The sequence below is a fragment of the Zeugodacus cucurbitae genome, chromosome 3 (assembly GCF_028554725.1).
Source record: "Zeugodacus cucurbitae isolate PBARC_wt_2022May chromosome 3, idZeuCucr1.2, whole genome shotgun sequence".
NCBI classification, from domain to species: domain Eukaryota; kingdom Metazoa; phylum Arthropoda; class Insecta; order Diptera; family Tephritidae; genus Zeugodacus; species Zeugodacus cucurbitae.
The window spans coordinates 64,767,327-64,791,617 of NC_071668.1; the positions used below are offsets into that span (position 1 = coordinate 64,767,327).

The following is a 24,291-nucleotide window of genomic DNA, read 5'->3' on the forward strand; positions in this document are numbered from 1 at the left end:
AGGTTCGACGTCGAAAAGCTGCAATCACAACCGACAGCCGAACGATTTTCTACTCGACTTGCACTCCTGCTCTCGGAGAGCACTCATCAGCATCTCGATATAAGGGAGCTGTGGAACGGCATCTCAAACTCATTGCATACCGCTGCAGCCGAAACAATTGGTCTCCGGCAACGCCAAAAAACCAGTTGGTACGATGAGAATTGTCGTTCCGCAGTGGAGAGAAAACAGACTGCCTACCTCGCAACGTTGCGATCGACCACAACACGTTCGGGGTGGGATAGATATCGAGAACTGAAGAGGGAAGCGAGACGCATTTGCAGACGTAAAAAGAAAGAGGCCGAAATGCGTGAGTATGAAAAGCTTGAAAAGCTGGCCGACATGGGTAATGCTCGAAAATTTTATGAAAAGATGAGGCGATTAACAGAAGGTTTCAAGACCGGAGCATTATCATGTAGGGACCGAGAAGGTAATCTGGTAACGGATGTCCAGAGCACACTGGGATTATGGAGGGAACACTTCTCCGACCTGCTCAATGGCAGTGAAAGTACAACACCAGGAGATGGCGAACCCGATTCCCCAATCGATGACGATGGAATAGATGTTCCATTACCCGACCATGAAGAAATTCGAATAGCAATTACCCGCTTGAAGAACAACAAAGCGGCGGGGGCCGATGGATTACCGGCCGAGCTATTCAAATACGGCGGCGAAGAACTGATAAGGTGCATGCATCAGCTTCTTTGTAGAATATGGTCGGAAGAAAGCATGCCTGACGATTGGAATCTTAGTGTGCTCTGCCCAATCCATAAGAAGGGAGACCCCACAATCTGCGCCAACTACCGTGGTATAAGTCTCCTCAATATCGCATATAAGGTTTTGTCGAGCGTATTGTGTGAAAGACTAAAGCCCACCGTCAACGAACTGATTGGACCTTATCAGTGTGGCTTTAGACCTGGAAAATCTACAATGGACCAGATATTCACCATGCGCCAAATCTTGGAAAAGACCCGAGAGAGAAGAATCGATACCCACCATCTTTTTATCGATTTTAAAGCTGCCTTCGATAGCACGAAAAGGAGCTGCCTTTATGCCGCGATGTCTGAATTTGGTATCCCTGCAAAACTAATACGGCTATGTAAGCTGACGTTGAGCAACACCAAAAGCTCCGTCAGGATCGGGAAGGACCTCTCCGAGCCGTTCGATACCAAACGAGGCTTCAGACAGGGTGACTCACTATCGTGCGACTTCTTCAATCTATTGCTGGAAAAAATAATACGAGCTGCAGAACTAAATAGAGAGGGTACAATCTTCTACAAGAGTGTACAGCTCCTGGCGTATGCCGATGATATTGATATCATCGGAAGCAACAACCGCGCCGTTTGTTCTGCGTTTTCCAGACTAGATAAAGAAGCGAAGCGTATGGGTCTGGTGGTGAATGAGGACAAGACGAAATATCTCCTGTCATCAAACAAACAGTCAGCGCACTCGCGTCTTGGCTCCCACGTCACTGTTGACAGTCATAACTTTGAAGTTGTAGATAATTTCGTTTATCTGGGAACCAGCATTAACAACACCAACAATGTCAGCCTTGAAATCCAACGCAGAATCACTCTTGCCAACAGGTGCTACTTTGGACTGAGTAGGCAATTGAAAAGTAAAGTCCTCTCTCGACGAACCAAAATCAAACTCTATAAGTCGCTCATTATTCCCGTCCTGATGTATGGCGCTGAAGCGTGGACGATGACAACATCCGATGAGACGACTCTTGGGGTTTTCGAGAGAAAGGTTTTGCGCAAGATTTATGGTCCTCTAAACATTGGCAACGGCGAATACCGCAGACGATGGAACGATGAGCTGTACGATTTATACGACGACATTGACATAGTTCAGCGAATAAAAAGACAGCGGCTACGCTGGCTAGGTCATGTTGTACGGATGGAAGAAAACACTCCAGCTCTGAAAGTATTCGATGCAGTACCCGCTGGAGGAAGCCGCGGAAGAGGACGACCTCCACTCCGGTGGAAAGACCAAGTGCAAAGTGACCTGGCTTCACTTGGTGTTTCCAGTTGGCGCCAAAAAGCAAAAAGGAGGAATGAGTGGCGCGCTCTGGTGGATTCGGCTATAATCGCTTAAAGCGGTTCCTACGCCAAATATATATATATAAACACAATGAAGTAGCAAAATTAAGATTTTTGCTATATTTGTTGTAAAAATAATAATTTTAAACTAATTTCGTTTATTAAGCTCACATGGGTCTGTGCAGACCCATATAAGCTTCTCATGAAAATTGGTTAACCGTTAACAACTAAACTGTTAGCGGAGGCAGCGGCAGAGATAATTTTTTAGTTGACATTTGACAATTGAAGTGAACACGTGTTTTTTAATTAGTGGGAAGTGTTTTTTTTAAATAAAATGGAACAAGTAAATATGGATGAAGTTGATGTGTTGACGCGTTTGCTTCGTAAGCTAAACGCAGCAAATGTGAGTCCGGAAGAACGTCAGCGACTTCAGGCACAAATTGAAGAAATTATGGGACAGGAGTCCGATCCATTTGAAACAAGTGGCGACGTGGAAGATGATGAATATTTTCCAGATGAAGATGACTTCGGTGAAGCATCAGATATAGAACAGAAAATCCAGTTAGAGGCTGTTCTGGATGAAAACCATGATGATATTGAGGATTTGTATAGAGAAGCTATCGCCCTTGAGGCTTCAACTAAAATGGAATCATGCAGCACATCTATTACCCAGGGCCTTATATACAGGTCGAAAGATGGTAGAATGTGGAATTCAAATCCTCCACCACCTGGAAGGCCTCGTTGTCACAATGTTACAATTTTTACTCGTAAAGGGCCACTACGAGGAGCGTCACCGAGTCATAAAGCTCTTTTCAAGCTATTGCTGTCTCCTGAAATCGTAAGTATCATTGTGCGGGAAACCAACAGAAAAGCCGTTGAAGCGTTTCGTCTATGGAATGAAAAGCATCCCAGTAATAAACAGCGTTCTTGGGTAATGACTGACGATGACGAAATGTATGCTTTTTTTGGGATGCTACTTATTGCTGGTGTATTCCACAAGAATTCTCAGCCAGCAAAAGAATTGTGGGCCAGCTACAATATGCCAATTTATAAGGCCACTATGTCATTGAATCGGTTCAAGAGCTTAACTACTTTCATCCGTTTCGATAACAGTGGTACTCGTGCTGAGAGGTTGAAGCAAAGCAAAACTGCTGCCCTGGACGATGTATGGCTCATGCTGATGGCCAATTTAGAGAAAGCATACACTCCGGATTGTCATGTAACCGTCGATGAACAGTTATTTCCATATCGTGGACGCACTCGATTCACCCAATATATTCCGAGTAAGCCGGCAAAATATGGCATGAAAGTGTGGTGGATTTGTGACTCTGTTTCAAACTACCCTTTGAAAGGTATAATTTATACTGGAAAACCACCAGGTGGCCAGCGAGAAACGAATCAAGGTGAACGGGTCGTCATGAAATTGATGCAAAATTATATGGACAGCGGTAGGACTGTTTATGCTGACAATTTTTTTTCAACATACAACTTGGCAGAAATGTTGATGAATCGTAGAGTGGCTTTTGTCGGTACCGTAAGAAAAAATAAGACCTTCATTCCGCATGAATTGCTTAACCCGAAGCGTGATGTTAAAAGCACTTTATTTTGTTATCACAATAATAATATCGGTCTGTGCTCGTATATGGGGCATTCTCTGGAAAAAAAGCCACTTGAAAAAAAAAGTTCTTTATTTTCTTTGTCAATTATATATCTTATAGTACATGTAAAACCTAAAATAAAACATATGGTTTTAGGTCTGTGTTACGCGGGGTTGCCATATTATAAGGGGCCAAAGTTTTTTGTAAAAAAATTTTCGAAACGCCATAACTTTAAAACTAATGAACAGATTTTAAAACACCATGTGACTTTTTTGTACAGAATTTCTCAAACTTTGAAACTGTATATCGTAAAAATTTTTAAAATTAATATTTCATAGCAAAAAACGATATACAGTTTCATATTTGTTTGCTATTTGTTGGCCACTGGCAATGTTTTATAATATGCTGGATATTGCCGGTTTGGCTTCATTCATCATCTGTGACGAGCTGAATCCGGCAAAGCAGAGTGATAAGAGGCGCTCATTTATCATTGAATTGGCACAGCAGCTAGTTATTCCACATATGACGAAACGGACGACTAACCCATTAGTATGGAGGTTTGCTCATATAAGACAAGCAATGCATCTTTTCAATATCAAGGTGAGTATGAATTATATACACACATACATATATCTCCGCGTATAAAGATATGTGTATGCATGTATTCATATTTACTAATTTAAAATAAATTATTATGCACTTACCGCATCATAAGGCACCGAACATCGGAGGGTTAAGGAATGTTTTCAGGCCTTACAACGACGATATCTGGTTTATAGTCACTGAACTTGAACTAAATCTTGCCTCAAAGCATTTGCTCATAAGATGTTCCAAACAACTTACTGAATTTTGTAACGACCCCTGTCGTGAGTTAATTAGAAGGGAGAGAATGTTAGAATGGAGAGTGATAATGCGAAGTGAGGGCTATTTGAGCATAAAATCTTTCCTTTCTGCTATTTTTAGAATAATTTTGTTTATGAAAGTAGGAGATTCGGTTTCCGTCACGGCATCCTTGAAAAATTATATTCAACATGTGACATTGGCAAACTCTTCTTCATACAATACGTATTGGACTAAAATTTTGGGCTAGTCGCCAGTAAAACAGACAAGCCATTCTATATGATCGCCATCTTTATTAAGCAAAAAACCAATCATTTTGAATTATGAAAACATTTAAAGAAGAGTTGCTGCCAAATATGGTACTCACGTGACAATGCTGCCTGTTGTGCGTATTAAGAACTTTTAGTTGGAGTGGGAGTTGCCATATTTTAGCAACAGCTGCGACAAAGTGTCGACAGTCAAACGAAAATTTGCAATAAAATGAGAAAACTCAGCATACTGGGCCAGCTATTTATGCCAAGCGTGTGACTGCCAAAGCCAAAGCCAAGTGAGTGTATTGTCCTTGGTTAGACTCTTAGACTCACAGTCGACGTCCAAAAATAGCAAACGTTTCTTATAATGCTAACACAAATGACACAAACAATTTGAACTCTACTCTGCTAATTTATGCACTCACACTACACTCTTGAAGGTATGCCCTCAGCGTATCCTCGAGTGAGATGACTCCTGTCGAAAGCGCAAAGCTTTGCCTGCTCTATTATGAAGTGACAAACCTTGACTTCATTTTTCTTCGACAAATAGATGAATAAGTGAACCCTTAGCACATTGCACATTGCTCTGAACCCGTAAAAGGAGGCGGTAGTCGACAACACCTTGGCAGCGATTTTTCAGAGCAGCATAGGTAATAAGCGACCAGAGGATGCTACTAATAGCTGAGACTGCTGACGCATAGATAGACTACGAAGAATATGCTTAAAAAGAGGTGAGAGAGTGGGAACCTTTCTGAATGTTGAAAAATGATTTTAAACATTTGCTCTTAGTGCAATGTGTGTGCTAACTTCAATCGAAAGGAATCACAATGCGAAATGAAGGGAAGTTGAAGCGAAGACATATGTAAGGAAGCAATATGTTGCAAATCGCTTTTGAATTGATATTACAAATGACTGCAATAGAAGACTGTTTGCAGGAATTGATAAGTCATTTCAAAACTGAGGATGATTGAGCAGCATCGGAGAAGAGCATAAGATTCTGCTTCTTTTACTATATTATTTTTCATCTCAATTAAATTATTGCGAAAGAATGTGCGAAATTAATGTTTTCATATTAGTCAGCTGTTATTTCTGTACTGACAGAAATATGAATATTTTCATATGAAATTTATATCCAAACGGTAATAAAAAGTGAGTGAAATCCAGGTATATTTTCATGATTTTGTTGTACAAAATTATTTTTAGGCTCCAATTAACAGAGCTTTCACTACTTTCGCAAAGCTTTCGTTAGAGCTTTAACTTTTTCATAAAAATTGCATTTTTGTGTTTTCCAAAATATATAATTTGTTATAAATCCTTCCGCTGCCTCCATTTATTAAAACGGCTACAAAATTTAAACGTGAGTTTTCACTATTTATTGCAAAGCTTTCGTCAGAGCTTTCACTTTTTCATAAAAATTTATTTTTTGAATGAAAAGCGAGCTTTCGCCACTACTTTCAAACCAACTTCCATTTCGATATACTCACTCTTTTAAATTCAGCTATTTGATTGATTTGCTTTCAATTTAAATTTGAAAATTTAATTAAACAACTAGCTGTACTCACACTAAAGTTAGACAACTAAAATGTCAAGAACCTGTCACATCTGCTCTCTAATACAAATTGTGTCACATGTACCATATTTATGTAAGTATGTATATATTTCATGAGCATCATGTACATTAGCCCAATTATTACAACCAAGTTATGAGTTGTTGTAAAATTAACAATATTTCCATTACAAGAATATTACAATAAACACATACGAATGGATGTGCTCATGAATAAAGTAAAGTAAGGAGAGAGTGAATTCGAACCGATATTTATACCGAAAGTGGGTTTATTATATTTAGACTGTGTTTGGGTTATCTATTTTAGTATAATTTCTTTTCACATCAAAGTGGAAATTACTATAATCGTTTCATTCAGTCAATTTACTCTAGTGAAAGGAAATCATCCTAAATATCGATCGGCAACTTTTTAATTTCATTAAGACTGAATTGATTTCATCCAACAAATATCAAAATATATTTCCTCTGCTAGATAGTTGATTATATTGAGGCTAAGTTTCTGTATGAGTCAAGCTCTTACAACGAACTCTCGATTAAAGGCTGTTCTCACAGACTGTCGTTGTTCCAAGCCTTAATGGTAATTCATACACAATCCAGATACGAATTGTTTGATTAGAAAGCTGACTCAGGCTGACACTTCTTATTGTTTAGATGATCTTCTGATAAAAGTCAGACCTAATGGTAAAATCAATTTTCGAATATGAATATGAATATTCGGTTAAAGACGATTATGAAGATGAAGAGATGATCTAGGTCCTTAATAGAGCTTCCCGAATATTTTTTTTTTTAATTTTTATCTATAAATCCAAGAAAATGTTAAATCTAAGACTAACATTAATTATGGAGTCTTAGTATGGAGTTCAATTAAAGATTATCTAGGTCCTTAAAAGAGTCTCCAGAGTAACTTTTTAACTTTACCGTTAGATCTCGAATTTTATTCCGAAGAGTAAACGTTCCAAAGAGTTCTTAAATTCATATTGTTCCTTTAAATTTATACTTTCCCAGTTTAAAAATTTTAACAGAAGTGATCCTATATTCTAGAGACTATCCTTTCCTTCAAAACATGTGGCACTCTGGGTATAAAACCAAATGTGAGGTTGAAGTCCCAGCTACCTCTGTATATGTACCACCTACAATAGAGTAAACAATTACATAGTAGTTGTTAGGTTGACTCTGCTTTATGGTTCAGAGAGCAAAGCACACACACTTTTGGTTAAAACAAGATCAACTGAACAAGTTATGGGAGACAAAGCACAAGCAACAATAACAACAGCAACACAACAGAAGAGCACTATCTGAAGTGAATTTTGCTTGTGGAAATGTTAGTGATGAAGAGTAGGTTTGTATTTGAGAATCGACAAGCAAGGCGAGAGTAGATAAAACACACATACCATCATACATACTATATATATGAAGAACATCTGCAGTTGGAAATTTGAGTGACCGTACAGTGACTGGTGCATGTCAATGCATTTGTATTGTATGCGTGCATGAGTGATTGCACAATTTATATGGAGACGAGACAAGACAAGACAAGACAAGCAACATAAGCAAAAGCGATTGTGTGAGATTGTATGGGACAAGTGCAACAGTATCGGTTGGCTAGGTTACTAAACAAAAGTCAACTGGCTCTCTTTAGCCTTTGTAACGCAAACGGAAGGATGAGTGCGTTCGATTAGCAGCAGACAATGGAGGGAAAAAGAAATTGGAGTAAAATGGAAGTCACAATATAGTTTCTTTGCAAGAAATTTACGTAGAGTTGTAGTTCTAAAATGCAAGAGAAATAGAAAGCATTTAAATTGTTTATTGCGGATATTTTCTTCTAAAGTTTTCATATTTTTGATTTATTTTAATTTATTTTTCTTTAATTTACTAAAGATATTTAAAAATATCATCCTTATTCAGGGTATTACTAATACATTCCATTTGCAAGACTAATTCGACAGCGGAACTCAGTAGAGACCTAACTAGCTCAGGTCTCTTAATAATGACTCTCAAGCTATGTTTGTCATTAGTTCGCCTTCTCAACATTTCAATGCCGTCTCAGAACACTGTAGGCCTATGGATTTTAGCCAGAACCTTTTGCTTTCTACTTGCAATTCGAATGAAAGAAAGTACGTTACCATCGTGTATGTCTTCTCGAAAGAAAGATCGTGGTTCCAGAAATACAAAAGACAACTAACGAAAGTTTGAGATCTGAAGGTGGTCGGGGTCAGCAAGGGGTTTCATCGAGCCTATTTCAAATTCCAATTAATTTAAATAAATTGTGAGAAAAAAAATGTGACAGTCGGAGGTCTGGTCTTCCTTTAATAAAAAGCCCTTGTATAGCCTTCCAATCAAAAGTCTTAAAGCAACCAACCCAAGTACGACCTACGACCTTTAAAACAATGTGAATTGCTAAAGTAAACAAATTTACTAATAACCTTTGAAAAATAGCTTGCCTCAATGTGTAATTTTAATTTTTAAGCAATTTCGAACACATCATTGCCATTTTCTTTACAAGGTAAAAACCTAAAATAACAACTTTGCACCCGCTGAAGCAAAGCAAAAGCCATTAGAAGTAAGCAAATAATAACTAATGTAACGTGGAAAAGGAAGCAAAAAAATAGCGGATACTTAACTGCTTATTATTAAAAGCTTAAGTGCGGAATCAAGTTAATTGAATTTATTTTTGCACTCCTCTTCCTGTTGCAAGCATAAAAAACATAAATAACTTAATAATGATGTAAAAATTGCGCGTCCGACAGTTTTTCCTGTTTTTTATTTCTTTCTTATTTTATTCTTTTTTGAGCTAGCTTTGCAAATGACTCACTCATTTAACCCCTACGCATTGGAGTACGTTGTTTTGCTGTTGAAACCGATGTTTAACGCTTGCAGTGCGTAAGGACATAGGGCGGCGGCGAGTATATGTTTAGCAAGCTGAACTCGAAAGTGATTAAATATCCTTCGAGACTATTTATTTATGTACTGCCAGTACACATTGCGATTTGTTTGGCTTTTTTGTTTACATTGCCATGTTTGAAGCATCGTTAAGCGCATTTTAAATGCCATTTAGGAGTTGAGTGTTTGGCTGAGAGTGGAGCTAACCGTATAACTAATGAAGTTACTCGTGGTGTAGAAACTGTTAAGAACGAAAAAACGAAGACTAGTCATTTGAATTGAACGCAAAAGATTAGTCGAAAAAAAAACAAATTAATTTGCTACCGTAGGTTTTTAGTAAAAAAAATTAGAACCCGTTGTAAAAATTAATTATAATTTTTTGACTTGAATATTATAGAAAAGCATAATTTTATTTTTTCATTTTTTTGTTTGTGACTTTGCAAAACTGCGCCTAATTAAAGACACAACTTTAGGAAGGTTTACTATACTAACAGAATAAAACTTTTTTACTCTAATAGCCCTTTCGCACAGCCAAATTAATTGATCAATCAAAATTTTAATTTAGAAACCAGATTTTGGCCTTCGCACTGCCGGCTATTCGATAATCGAGCTGATATACATTTTTGTTTTTTTTTTCATAAGCATTGAATTAGTTTTATTAGCTGATTGCTACTTTATTATTTATATCCAGCAGCGACATCTACTGTCGAGCAGCGTGAATAACAACTTACAGACAAAGAACATTTATATAAAATTTATAATTGAGTTGAAAATGTAATGCAACTCTGCGACAAAGAACGTATTTGTATATAATATAATATAAATACAAATACGTTCTTCGTATTTTCTACTCGATTATAATTCGATTAAAAATTTAAAAATTAGATTTTTATTTTGTTTGGTAAATCGATTTAAATGAGCGCTTTAATTAATTAGCTCCTGTGCGAAAAGCTATAAATTTTTTTTTTTTTTTTTACAATTGTACCTAGTATACAATGATTAAATACTAACAACAATTCAATTCTAATAACTTAAAAATAATAATTAAAAGATAACTGTTGGAAAAATTCATTTGCTGCTACAGTTGCCTTGCTAAGTCTGAAGGCCTCTTACGTTTCAGTCGGTTTTCTCGTTCAGCAGTACCGATGAGTCTGGATGCCTCTTCATTTACATGCTGTATAAGCCTCATTTCGTGAGTCTTTGCAAGTTTGGTTATTTCGTTCACTACTGAATTCACACCAAGATCACGGTGACGGTCAGCAGATCTAATATACCAAGGAGCATTAACTATACTTCTTAGTACCTTATTTTGGAAGCGCTGAATGCAGGCAATACAGTTTTGAGTTGAGCAACCCCATAGTTGAACTCCATAGGCCCAAATTGGCTTTAGTACTTGATTATATATAAACAGCTTGTTTGCGATTGAAAGTGGATCTCCTACCGACCAGATGGTAAAACTTAGCAAATTTTAAATCAAGCTCGCACCTTTTTTCTTGACATGCTCTTTCCAGCGAAGCTTTGCATCTAGGGTGATTCCTAGGTACTTAGCATTATTGTGATGTGGTATAGGAGTACCATTTATATAAATGGGATGGTATGATTGTTTTTTAAAGTAAAGTCTACGTGCATTGATTTGGAATCGTTTAATTGAATGCGCCACTTGGAAGCCCATTTAGTAATTGCATTGACTGCTGTTAGCACTCCAAGGGTAGATATTGAGGTTGACTCTCCTGCTGCTAACAAAGCTGTGTCAGCTATACAAATAATTATATTTTATTTTTAGCTAAGTTATGCGTCAAGCAATATCCCTATTTGACTTGCTCAAAATTCAAAACGCATCTCTTTAAACTTCATCTTCACTTAAGCACCGTAACAAAGACTAATCACCATCAATTTAACCACTTTCACTAGCAATCAAATCAATCGCTTTATTATATTCTTGTGTACACACAATCGAATCTATTATCCGTTAATAGGTAATTTGAAATGCAGTCGCTGCTTACTACTAGTGTCTATTAATTAATTAATTCATTATGCTGCAATTAATTGCAAGACAAACGACCACTTCCGCTATACAACTCAAACTCATCACCCTCTACATTTCACAACGCCCTAGCACGTGTTGCATACAGCTTTTGTCACCTGACTTTCCATCCCTCTCTCTCCCAGTTGCCACACACCCTAGCAACCAGTTAAATAACTTTTCGATTGTTGATCAATATTATTATCCGTTCTAAGCCATATTTAAAGCAGATTTTGTTATTGTTTTTGGTTCGATGCAGCATCACCAATAATTTTGTTGTTTTTGCAACGCTTTTGCGGTCATGTCGCACACACATTTATCAATTCAACATTTAAACGGCATTAAGAGTGGGTTGATGATGTTACTGCTGTTGTTGTTGCCTTCACTGATATCATCATTGTGCGCTGTAATTGTATGCTTCGTCTGTCTGTCTGCCTGCCTGCCTGCGTTGATTTTAATCCTTTAAATGAGACAATAAACTATTGAAATCGGACAAATTTCAATAAACATAATTAACTTTAAAGGTTGCACCAATTATATCAGGTACATGTGGCGCAGATGGTGTTGAAAGTGAATATAATACTCTTACTCTTACTCTTTTACCTTATATCTTTGGTTTTAAGGGGTTATATACAGTTAGACGGCCGAAAAAAAGTGAATTTTCCAGAATTTTTTCTGAGAAAACTTTTTAATTTATTGATCCAAAAATGTATACACATATTATGGTATCTTTTAACTGTATTTTAGGACTTAATACTAGTAAAAATATTTATTTGAAAAAGAGCTACAGCTGATCTCCAGGAGCTGCTCTCAAAAAAGACGTTTTGCGGAGACCACTATATCTCGGAACTGGATCATCCGAAATTAAAAAACCAAACAGATTTCGTTAAAATAATGTTAAATCTAGTAATTAATCGAAGGAATAAGCACAATAAAATTTTTTGACAAAATGGCGGTTTCTCAAAAAAAAAAAAATCGATTTTTCACCGAAATTTCGGCCTTAAATTGTTTATAAAAAAAAAAAATATTTATCGGAGAGAAAAAATCTTCGATTAAACTAAAAAAATATATTTAAGAAGGTCGTGTTAAAATTTGAGACTAATCGGTCTAGCCGTTTTCGAGTAATGTTGGTCACCGACTTTGAAAACACCATTTTGAGAAAAACGCGTTTGGACCTTGTACTTCCAAGAACTCTGAAACGCCTTTTCAAATTTTTCATTTGCTTGTAACTTTGAAAATATTCACCGGAACGATATGAAATTTTCTGTGTGTATTCTTAAATATATGTACATTAAGAAAATGAAATAAAAAAAATCGATTTTTTGAAAATTCTAACTGTATATAACCCCTTAATGCAGGCTTTATAAATGTTTTCGTTTCGGAGGAAGTTTTTGTTCCACAAGTTCATATATATCTATTAGAAATGTCCGTTTATGCTTATGCTTGAAAACCAAACCTTTTATTCAACTTTTATTTCTGCGTCATCAAGCTCTTGTAAATTGTACTCGTATAATTATTTCATCAAAATAGGTTGAGTAGTTCTCATGAAGGTCTACTACAGAGAGCCCAACGGATATACTCCTATCACTTATGAATTATTAATTTTCACTAAGCGCTTAACGACCTATATGTAAGTTCCATGGGTAATTAGCTAATCTGTGCAAGAGAATCTCTATTTTATGTCTGTCTAGCTAATATTATACTCTAAATGATATAGAAACAAACTGTAGACAGCCTCGTGGGTATTAACATACTCATTACGGTTACTGTAATTTAGTTATTAACTAATTATTTGGTAATTTGGAGGTACACTAATATTATAAATTATCTAGGAGGATGGTCTACCAATTTGAGTTATTGCTGTCTGAATATGGAATATAGTAGAATTCGTTAGTATTTAAGGTACTTTCTATTGCCAAGTCAGCCCTACAAAATCAATAGCCAACGAGATTTTTTTTATTACTTATTTCCAATGCCTTTCCATTGTTTATATGTGTCCTGTCATTATAATAATGACTTATTTATTTTGTTAGATAATATGTTAATAAATCGACGGCTCAATGCAAATCATTCTAGTATCATCATAAATTATAGCTCCCTTTCTTGTATATAACCGGTTTGTCATAGGCTACTTAAAAATACATTAGACGTGGAAAATCGCTTAGGTTGGTAAAATACTTAATGGTATTAAACTGTTTACTCAATAGAAATAAATATGCATTGTTGTTTTTGCAATGCGTGTAATTATTTTAAATCCCTGTAGGTCATGCTTGCCTCTATTTTATTTAATTTTTTTGTAGCCAGACATTGGAGTTTTACTAATTTATTTGTCTCTTTTTGTAATTATTAATAACTTCTCAAGTCGCTATTGAGAATGACGTAGATAGTTTTTTAATAGCTCGCTAATTCACTACTCTAAGGTAGCCATATGACAGATATATTGTTGACACTGAAACTACTTCATATGTACAGTGGAACTTCAATTACTCGAATTTCCTTAACTTGGAGTTTTCAACTTTTGAAGTTTTCAACTTTTTTGGAGAGTCCAACTTTTGAATTGGCAATAGAAGACAAATTGCATACAAATTATTAAGGTGTTTCGAGTTAGCGAAGCTCAACTGTATTTATATATCCAATTTATTGTTAATATCAAGCAATAATAAACCTATAATTTTATTCTTAAACTGTCTTTTGAAAATATCCTAGTAGTTTTCCAATTCATTTAGAATAATATTAAAAAAAAAACAAGTAAGGAAGGGCTAAGTTCGGGTGTAACCTAACATTTCATACTCTCGCAATTTATTTATTTAACTTTATTTATATTATATAATACACAATTTGACCCACATTTTCGTCATATATATTGTATAAAGTCCATTGAAAGTTGGAAACCATAATATTAGGTTAGAAGCACCGAGGTCCTCGTGTTCGATATATGGGGCCTTAAAAACCTATGGTCCGATTACGATTACGGCGATTTTTAGAATGAAGCTGCCATACTATTAACATAGTATTTGTGCAGAGTTCTGCACCGATATCTTCACTAGTACTTACTTTATATATTGTAAAGTAAACGATTCAGATTGTCTTCAAAGTTCTGGTATATAGGAAGTAGGCGTGGTTGTGAAGCGATTTGGCCTATTTTCACAACATATCATTGGGATGTATGGAAACTATTACAAACCAACTTTCATTGAAATCGGTCGAGTAGTTCCTGAGATATGGTTTTTGACCCATAAGTGGGCGACGTCACGCCCATTTTCCATTTTGTAAAAAAATCTGAGTGCAGCTTTCATCTGCCATTGCTTAAGTGAAATTTAGTGTTTCTGACGTTTTTCCTTAGCGAGTTAACCCACTTTTAGTAATTTTCAACCTAACTTTTGTATGGGAGGAGGGCGTGGTTATGACCCGATTTCTTTCATTTTTGGACTGTATTAGGAAGTGGCTAAAAAAAAAACGACTGCAGAAAGTTTGGTTTATATAGCTCTATTGGTTTGCGAGATATGTACAAAAAACTTAGTAGGGGGCGGGGCCACGCCCACCTTCCCAAAAAAATTACATCCAAATATGCCCCTTCATAGTGCGATCCTTCATACCAAATTTTATTTCCATAGCTTTATTTATGGCTTAGTTATGGCACTTTATGTGTTTTCGGTTTTCGCCATTTTGTGGGCGTGGCAGTGGACCGATTTTGCTCATTTTCGAAAGCAACCTTCCTATGGTGCCAAGAAATAAGTGTGTCAAGTTTCATCAAGATATCTTAATTTTTACTCAAGTTACAGCTTGCACAGACGGACGGACGGACGGACAGACAGACATTCGGATTTGAACTCCACTCTTCACCCTGATCACTTTGGTATATATAACCCTATATCTAACTCATTTAGTTTTGGGTGTTACAAACAACCGTTATGTGAACAAAACTATAATACGCTCTTTAGCAACATTTGTTGCGAGAGTATAAAAACATAGTAAGCTTCTTTCAAATAAATAAAAAAATAAAAAAAAAATCATGAAATATATCGTGACAAATAGATTAATCTGAGAATACTATAGTCAACTTTAAGATAGCTATTGAAAACTAAATTTGTAAGTTTATCTCAAATTACTCTTGATTTATAATTAAATTCTTGAATTTTATAATTAATTTCTAAAGTACTGCTTTGATTGTCTCAGTGGTGTATTTCACCTTACCACCTTCAACTATACTTAAATTAACATTAATTTAAATTTTTTATTTCTTTCAGTGAACTGAACTTGTCATCAAACTTTTCAATCACCGAAATTTTAGTGGGTGTGGCTAGAGCACCATATCAACAAGCAACAAGGTAAGAATAAAGAAATATAAGTGAAGAATATTGATGTGAATTAGTGAAGAATAATGTGAATATTGAGACGGAAAGCTTTTTAATTTTATTTATAGAATCCTTATGTTTAAATAGCTCCATTTTACGACTGAATTTGTAGACTTACGAAAAAAAATCACTCCTATCTTGTTAATTCCACTTTCGACTCCAAATGAGCCATTCAAATCCCCCACATTTTAACACCTTTCAACTTCAACCCGTTAAAACTTTACTCATTATGTGCTAAGAAGATCAAATATAGTAGAAGATTCATAAGAAGTAAGGAAGCGCCGTAGTTGAAAGAGCAATTGACTTCAACTAACATACTTATTGACATTCGAGTGATTTTCATAGCGACGTTTTGCCGGTCAAAGTTGACTTAAGTGCTCGCACGACAGCGTCGTATGCGTTCGTCGTGAGGAAGATAGTGTTAATAACATTTCAGTAACGAATTTTAGTATGTATTAAATATGTATGTATGTATGTCTAGATTTCTGCATATATGTATATATATACCCTGCCACAGTGTTGATTTTAATTACACCGCAAATTGCACACCTTTACTGTTGGCTGCTCTTTGGTTTTTTCGGTTTCAGCACAAAAACTGACATTTCATACGAATACTATCCAGCAAGGGTTGCAAGTGCCGCGTTGGTTGAAGGGAAAAGTTTGACTGGTCATGTGTCAGTCAACAAACAATTCAAGTGGATGGTATAAGTATATGAATGAGCAGAGCCGGTGCTTTTGTGTGTGTGCAGTTATTGTTGCAGCTACAAGTGTGTTGTATTATCAGCGTTAGTGTGGCGAGTGGTGTGTGTCCGCAGAAAAAGTTAATAAATTGAAAAAACAATTCAGATAAAAAGTTTTCGCTGTAAAAGTGGATGATTGCGAAGGAACAAATGAATTCTATGCACGCATATCGTTATGCTATATATTAAATTTTGCTCTTTGCCGTTCACTATTTTAAATATACTCGTTTCATTTATTCACTCCTGTAGTTGTTAGTCTTCTGTTCGTTAAGTTTCAGTTGCATGTTTTTGAGGTTTCTATTTTAATTAGACACTTATTAGTTTCATAAACATTAACTGGTTGATTTCAGCTTTTATTATGCGCGTCCTGTTGAAGTTGAGCTCAAGATGTTAGAAACTACTACTAAATAATAAGGAGTTAATAGAACAAACAGCGCATTTAAAAACATTTTAATATTGGTCTACAACTTTGCTTTTCAAATAGATGTCTCTAGGGTCAAGCACTGGTCGATTAAATCGTTTTATATCGATCTGTTTGCATCCCAAACTTATTCCCAATGGAAAATGTCACTTTTTCAGCCGAATTCTCGACATTTACACGGAATACGCAAACTGTCAGAACGAATGGTCAAAATATTAATTAATATATTAAGGCAACGCACCAGACAGGCTCCACTAACTCGAATATTTATCTATATATAGTTAGTCTGCTAATTGTCTTCTCACAATATGCCCTTAATAATGACCTCACTATAGACATGATTAAAAAGGTTATTAAAGTTTAATTAGCACCGTCGAATCATGAACCCTTTTTCATTCATAGTGGCCTTTTGAATAATGAATGACAAGCAATCTGTCCGTTCCCACTACAGTCGATTTTATTTTAACTGAAACGGAACATTTTTATTTTAAGGTCGGTCAACACTGTATTTCATACTATTTAGGAAAAATAGGAACCCGCTAACCAATTTTTATAAAAAATATATCCTATATTTTACAACATTATGTTCACTCATTTTACTAAATCCAGCGTACTGAAAAGCAACAAAATATAGCATTTTAATGATTAGCTAATGCAATTATAGATATTTTAATGAATTGATTGAATGTTACTCTTCAGTTAGCGGTAGTGTTGAAATCCTTAGTTAAAAGTGTGTTAATCGGAATCAATTATAAATATAGTGTAAAAGAAATCATTCCAAGATTTTTTAAAAATGGCTGATCTCTGAGCCGTCAGTTCGTATGCACTTGGCACGCTTGTAGCCTTTTCGCACAGTCAAATTAATTGATTAATTAAAAAATTTAATTGAGAAATTAGTTTTTGTCTTTCGCACTACCGGTTACTCAATAATCGATCAGCTGTTATACGTTTTTGTTTTTGGTTTCCATAAGAAGTTGGTAAGTTTCATCAGCTGATTGCTATTTTTATACTCTCGCAATAAAGTTGCTAGCAACAAAGCTGCTACGAGAGTATAATAGTTTTGTTCACATAACGGTTGTTTGTAACACCTAAAACTAGACGAGTTAGATATAGAGTCATATATACCAAAGTGATCAGGGTGACGAGTAGATTTGAAATCCGTATATCCGTCTGTGCAAGCTGTAACTTGATTAAAAATTAAGATATCTTAATGAAACTTGGAACACATGTTTCTTGGTTCAGTGAGAGGGTTGCTTTCGAAAATGGGCGAAATCGGACCATTGCCACGCCCACAAAATGGCGAAAACCAAAAACACATAAAGTGTCGTAACTAAGCCATAAATGAAGTTATAAAAGTAAAATTTGGAACACGGGAGCGCACTAGGAAGGGGCATATTTAGGTGTAGTCTTTTTAGGGAAGTGGGCGTGGCCCCGCAAACCAATAAAGCTATATAAACCAAACTTTCTACAGTCGGTTCTCTTACGTACCCCACCACACACAATGAAAATAGTTGAAATCGGATAATAACCACGCCCACCTCCCATACAAATGTTAGGTGGATAATTACTAAAAGTAGGTTAACTCACTAACGAAAAACGACAGAAACACTAAATTTCACAGAAATAATAGTAGAAGGAAGCTGCACTCAGATTTTTTTACAAAATGGAAATGGGCGTGGCGTCGCCTACTTATGGGTCAAAAACCATATCTCAGGAACTACTCGACAGATTTTAATGAAATTTGATATATAACAATTTATTGACACCCTAATGACACGGGTGGAATATGGGTGAAATCGGATCACAACCTCGCCTACTTCCCATATAACTCAATTTTCAAATCCTTCACTTTATCATGAAGATAGCGGAATAAAACTTTACACAAATAGTACATATCATTTCTGACTTCACTTGTGAAAAAATTGTCGAAAACGGACTATAACTTTTCAAGGCCCCAGATATCGAACATGTTGAACTCAGCGCCTAACTGTAAATTTTAACCGAAAATTTGGGTAAATCTCTCAGATAATTTAATGTAATTTAGAGGAAATTGTTCTCTTCTAATAGTTTTCTGTTAAAAAAATTATAAAAATCGGGTCATAACATCTCCTAGCTCCCATATACCTAATTATAGGTTTTTCAAAAATGCGGTGGACTTTATTCCGCATATATGTATTGGTTAATATGTGAGATATCTTAGCAAAATTAAGTGAGCGTAAAGTCTTGGATATAGTGTACCCTGCTGGTGAAAATGAAAGAATTACCTCAGCCCTCATATAGTATATATTACGATTTTCGTTATTCTATTAAATTTTATGCCGAATTTATGGGTAAATTTTGTATGTTTGTATGTTGCTTCAATAAATTGGGAGAGTATAAAATGTTCGGTTGCACTCGAACTTAGCCTTTCCTTACTTGTTTAATATATATTCAGCAGCGACATCTACCGTCGTGTGGTGTGAACAACAACTCGCAGACAAAGAACGTATATATAGTTACGAATAAGTTCTTTGTCGCAGAGTTGCATTGCATTTTCAAATCAAGTATATATCGTATATGAATTAGTCGAGAGCTTCCAATACAGTTTCCAATACGTATATGGCTAGAAGATCTCAATTTTACTTTTTCATCAGCCCATAGGGGTTTCTATTTGAAAATTGCTTCTATCTTATAAAAGGTCTGTTAATATTATTGATTGGTGTATTTTTTATGAAAATCGTTTTTTATCTTTAATTTATTATCTGAAATAATTACTTTACTTGAAAATATATCTGAATATACAACGTCCGGTGGGATTAACGTGGGTACCTGCCGACGACGGCCTTACTCCACGGTGCTCAAAAGCACAGCGGATCAAATCAATGCGATGATCAGCGCCCCGAAAATGCAATGCATTATTCGGTACCAATTGGCGTGTGGAATGGACACACTAACCACCTTGGTGGGGTTCGAGGCCTATCTAAAACCTCTGCCGTACTTTGGGTCCGGCACCCGGTTGCAATGCAACTCCACATTGAGTGACCAAAGTCACTCTCCCCGCATTTGGGTATTGAACCACAACCACCACGATACTCCCCGAGGGGCCAGTCCGCATGAGCAGGTTGGAGCGAACTCCAAGGGCTCCTGCTCCCCGTGGTACCAGAATTAAGTCTCCGGTCAGACCTCGTAGCCGAAACTACTACCAGTTGAGCTTCCATACAGCTCTGGACTGGTGACCAGGGATTGAATCCCATTCTCTCATCCAATTCATACACCTTTCACACCAGAAGCTAACCCCGGTCTTCAGCCAATTGTCTTCGCCGCCTGAACAACACGCGCGCAAATCTTTCAAGCGACCCTAACTGTTCGGCATTCCGACTAGTGGAGATCACACCACTAACGTCTATCCGTCCATCAGTCCAACTAATCCCCATACCCCCAAGGTCCCTAATGTCTGAGTACATCGGGCATTCCGCTATAACATGCACCCAATCCTCAACACGCGCCCCACACATACACTCTGGACTATCTGCAAGGTGCCTCTTATGCAAGAATGCATTAAGAGGCCCATGCCCCGTAAGCAGGAAACCCAGACTTAGACAGAATCTGAAGTCTGGGTTTCCTTCTACATACCTAACGTCCCGGATGTACTCATAAGTCACCCGACCATTGAGGCTACTGTCCCAACGGTCTTGCCACCTACACCTGACCCTATCATCTAGAAGCCTCTTGCTCCCTAGATATCCCTCCCTCTCCACATCATCATCGGAAATCAAATCATTCCGCAGCAATGACACACTCAGACCCCTTCTTAACCTGAATGATACAGCACGCTGCATGACAACCAGGTCAAGAGGGGGCGCACCTAGTAACACCTGCAACGCATCCGTAGAAACGGTGCGACATACAGGCAGACAGGCGAGCATCATGCAGCGCTGGACGGAGAGGAGCTTTCGGCGACCGAAGACCGTCGTGACAGTTCGCCACCATACAGCCGCTCCATAAGTGGCACAGGCCACAAATAAGCCGCGGTATATGGTGCGAACAGCACGACGTCCGAGGCCCCAATTACTCCGTAAAACGCGCATAACCTTACCTACGACCGCCTGCAGTCGCACCTTAACACTCACCAAGTGTGGAGTAAAACACATTCTTTCACTCATGGTCAACCCCAGGTACTTGACTTGCGTCACATACCTGATGCCGACCCCATTCACTCGGACAACCGGTGGACGCCCCGGCGACAGTCTGCCTTTTAAAAGCATTGTCACCGTTTTGTCCATCGAGATGTCTACACCCACACTTATCCCCCAGTTGTGGACAATTTCCAAAAATTGTCCTCCCACCCGATCCAACTCACGCCTTGAGCGACCTTCAACAAGGAGAAGAAGGTCGTCTGCATACGCACAACACTTACAGAGTGGTTCGAGCTGCCCAAGCAGAGAGTCCATCATGAGGTTCCATATATATGGACCACAGATGGATCCCTGCGGACAGCCACGAGCCACTCCAATCTCCACACTCCCATTCATTCCAACGATAGAGGCTTTTCTGTCCGAAAAGTAGCTTCGCCAGAGACTAATTTCCGGACAGCCAAGTTCCTCTAAACGTTCTATCACTCGATCCCAGATCAGATAATCGAATGCCCCCTTGAAGTCAACAAATATGCCGAGGACATACTTGTTGACATTCTCCCTAACAACATTCTGCACATACATCCACGCATCTTCCACACTGCGTCCTTTCCTAAACCCATACTGCCTATCCGACCACATACCCCGCGTTAGCTCCTGAAGTCGTTCCACCATAACCCTCTCCAGTACTTTTCCAAGCACCGGAAGAAGGCTGATGCCCCGATAAGAACGAGGATCACTCCTGATCTTATCAGGGGACTTCAGGAGAGGGACGACCCTGGCACTTTTCCACTCACGTGGAAAATACCCCTCCCACACGCACTTGTTATAAATGGCCTCCAAGATCTGAATATACAGAGAGGCATATACATATATATTCACTTTCATTACTCCCTTTCATTACTCCCCTTCATTTTGTTTTCTTATAAAATATGAAAACCGCCATTTTGCCAACCACCATCATAATAATATCTGTACACCCACAAACACGAACACCTTCAATATTTGCAAACAAATATATTGCTATAGGCATACAATAATAATAATAACAAAAACAACTGGACCCCATGACTCAGCGCTGACTGTAACCACAAACATCACTCATCGCCAATGACAGCAGGTAGAAAGTCAAGGTAATAAAGCCATACAATGAAAAAGAAAAAAACACTGAAAACAAATTTTGCAAACAATAACATTTACACATGCAAATTCATAAGCCAATATTGCAAAAACAGAGTAACATTAGTACAACAACAAGGGGAAAATAAAAACCGGTGTGAGTTTATATTCTTGCAATACCTTCCTTGACGTGGTAGGTAGTCAACTACTGATTTCCTTGACAATATACAGGCTTTACACAGGCCGACAGTGGATAATAATCTTGTAAAATATGCCGTTATGTGGCTGACGTGTGTGTGGATTGTGAAGATGGATTGCAGTTTGCTTCGTGGGTGGATTAAAATCGTTGCACAGAAAGGCCTAAAAGTATGCAATATTGAAGAAAAAACTGTTTGATATTTAAAAACTGTAGTTTGAAATGTTTTGAGCTCTCACTCATCAGAAAAAAAGGAGGTTTTGTGAATTGTAGCTTGTGCGCCAAAAAGTATGCATCATTTTAAATTAAATTTTGGTATTTTCTAATTCTCACTCAATAATTTGAATGCATTGACGTGTTGTTGTTGCAAACAAATTTGATAATGGCTTGTCGGATAAATATCATATAAGCAGCTATAACTCACTAACCTAAATATATTGTAAAACTGCACTAATCGGACAATTAGCTAAAAAAAATTAAATCTAGAACATAATTACAGCCATCTACCACACGGTGCCTTAATCGTGTTTACTTTTCTCAAAACATTACATAATTATTACTCACACACATGTGTACTTCAATTGTTAAGACTGAAAGTTGTCATAAGAGAATTCCGTCAGCGCTTCGTTACAAAGTTGACTTTGATATTAAGCGGCAATTAGCTTGCTGTTTGCTTTTGTCATTTCGTGTTAATGAGCCACCTTTGTGGATATGACTGTTCATATATACCATTAATGTGCACTCCTTTCATATGAAACAAAGCGCTTATTATGACTGCTATCCTTTGATCTAAATAAGTATGCAGTTGTGAGTTTCTGTATTTATTTAACCTCTACATTTAAAGACATTTTTTGAGTATTTTAGCAACAGACTTTGCAATGTGCTTGCCATATTTTGTATGCATCTATTGTCCTATCAACTTAATTTTTGTTTACTTTAAATGATTTGAGTAAATTTTTAGAAACACTTAACTAAAAGGAATTTCATTCGGAATTTGATTTACTTCACATCAATTCGATTCAATTAATTCATTCAATTAAATATATCAAAAGCTATTGTAATTAAAAATAATATAAATTAAGTAAATTGAATTGCATTCTGTTGGGCTTAATTAACTCAATTTATTTTAATCTAATTTCACTTAAGTGGATTCCATTCATTTAATTAACATTGTTTCAGTTTCTTTTTATTTAAAATTAATATATTTTCGTTCAATTCTGAAAAAAATTTACTTATTTCATTCGGTTATCAATAAAGTTAATTAAATTTATCCTTTTTCATACTACAGACTAAGTAATTGTATATAATAAAGTTAAGTGAGCTTTGCTAATTGAATTAAATTAAATTGAAGGTCATTTCGCGTAATTAAGATTTAATCAAGATCAATTCCTAAATACTCTTCGTTGAATTAAAATCAATTAAATATCTCTTCGTTTTATATGATTTTAATTTATTTAATGAATAATATTATTTTTATTATACTATAATTAAGTCAATTCAATTACATTGCAATTAGCATAATTGTCTCAATTTATTTAATTCCACTCAGTTCGTTTTCGATCACTTAATTTGATTTAATTCAAACTAAAATTAATTCGGTTTAATGCTGGATAAGCTCTCAGTTATAAACAATTTTATTACGCTAAATTGAATCAATTGAATTCATTTGATCCGTTTAATATGATGCTAATTCATTTAACATAATTAAAGCCACATAAAGAATTACTCTACGCACTCTAATAAGTACCCGGAAATTCTCATTTTATATTTTCTCGCTGACAAAATTTCAAACAAATTTTTCCCAGGTTGGCAAAACTGTCAGTCACTCTTCTGTCCATTTTTATTGTCATTTAGTTTGTTTACGGCGCCATTGGGAACGAGTCAACCATTTGTATGCGTTGCGATTTTTACTATGGAAAAAAATATTGAACAAAGAGTTTGTGTGAAATTTTGTGTTTCAAACGATATATCTTGTGCCAAAATATTAGAAATGTTGAAAAAAAACATTTGCTAATTCAACCATGTCGAAAACTCAAGTTTACGATTGGAATAAATAGTTCAAAGAGGGGCGAGAAGAAGTGAACGATTTGCCACGTTCAGGACGGCCTTCG

At 36.5% G+C, this 24,291-nt stretch overlaps 1 protein-coding gene across 7 annotated transcripts in view; it reads left to right on the forward strand.

The window, feature by feature from the left end:
- The window catches only part of Lar_1 (tyrosine-protein phosphatase Lar), a 643,385-nt gene that overhangs the window by 97,595 nt on the left and 521,499 nt on the right, over window positions 1-24,291 (forward strand). For all 7 annotated transcript variants that reach the window (XM_011178395.3, XM_011178396.3, XM_011178397.3 and 4 more), the window contains one exon: window positions 15,485-15,565. The gene's annotated coding sequence lies outside the window, so the exon portion shown is untranslated. The remainder of the gene's footprint in view (window positions 1-15,484; window positions 15,566-24,291) is intronic.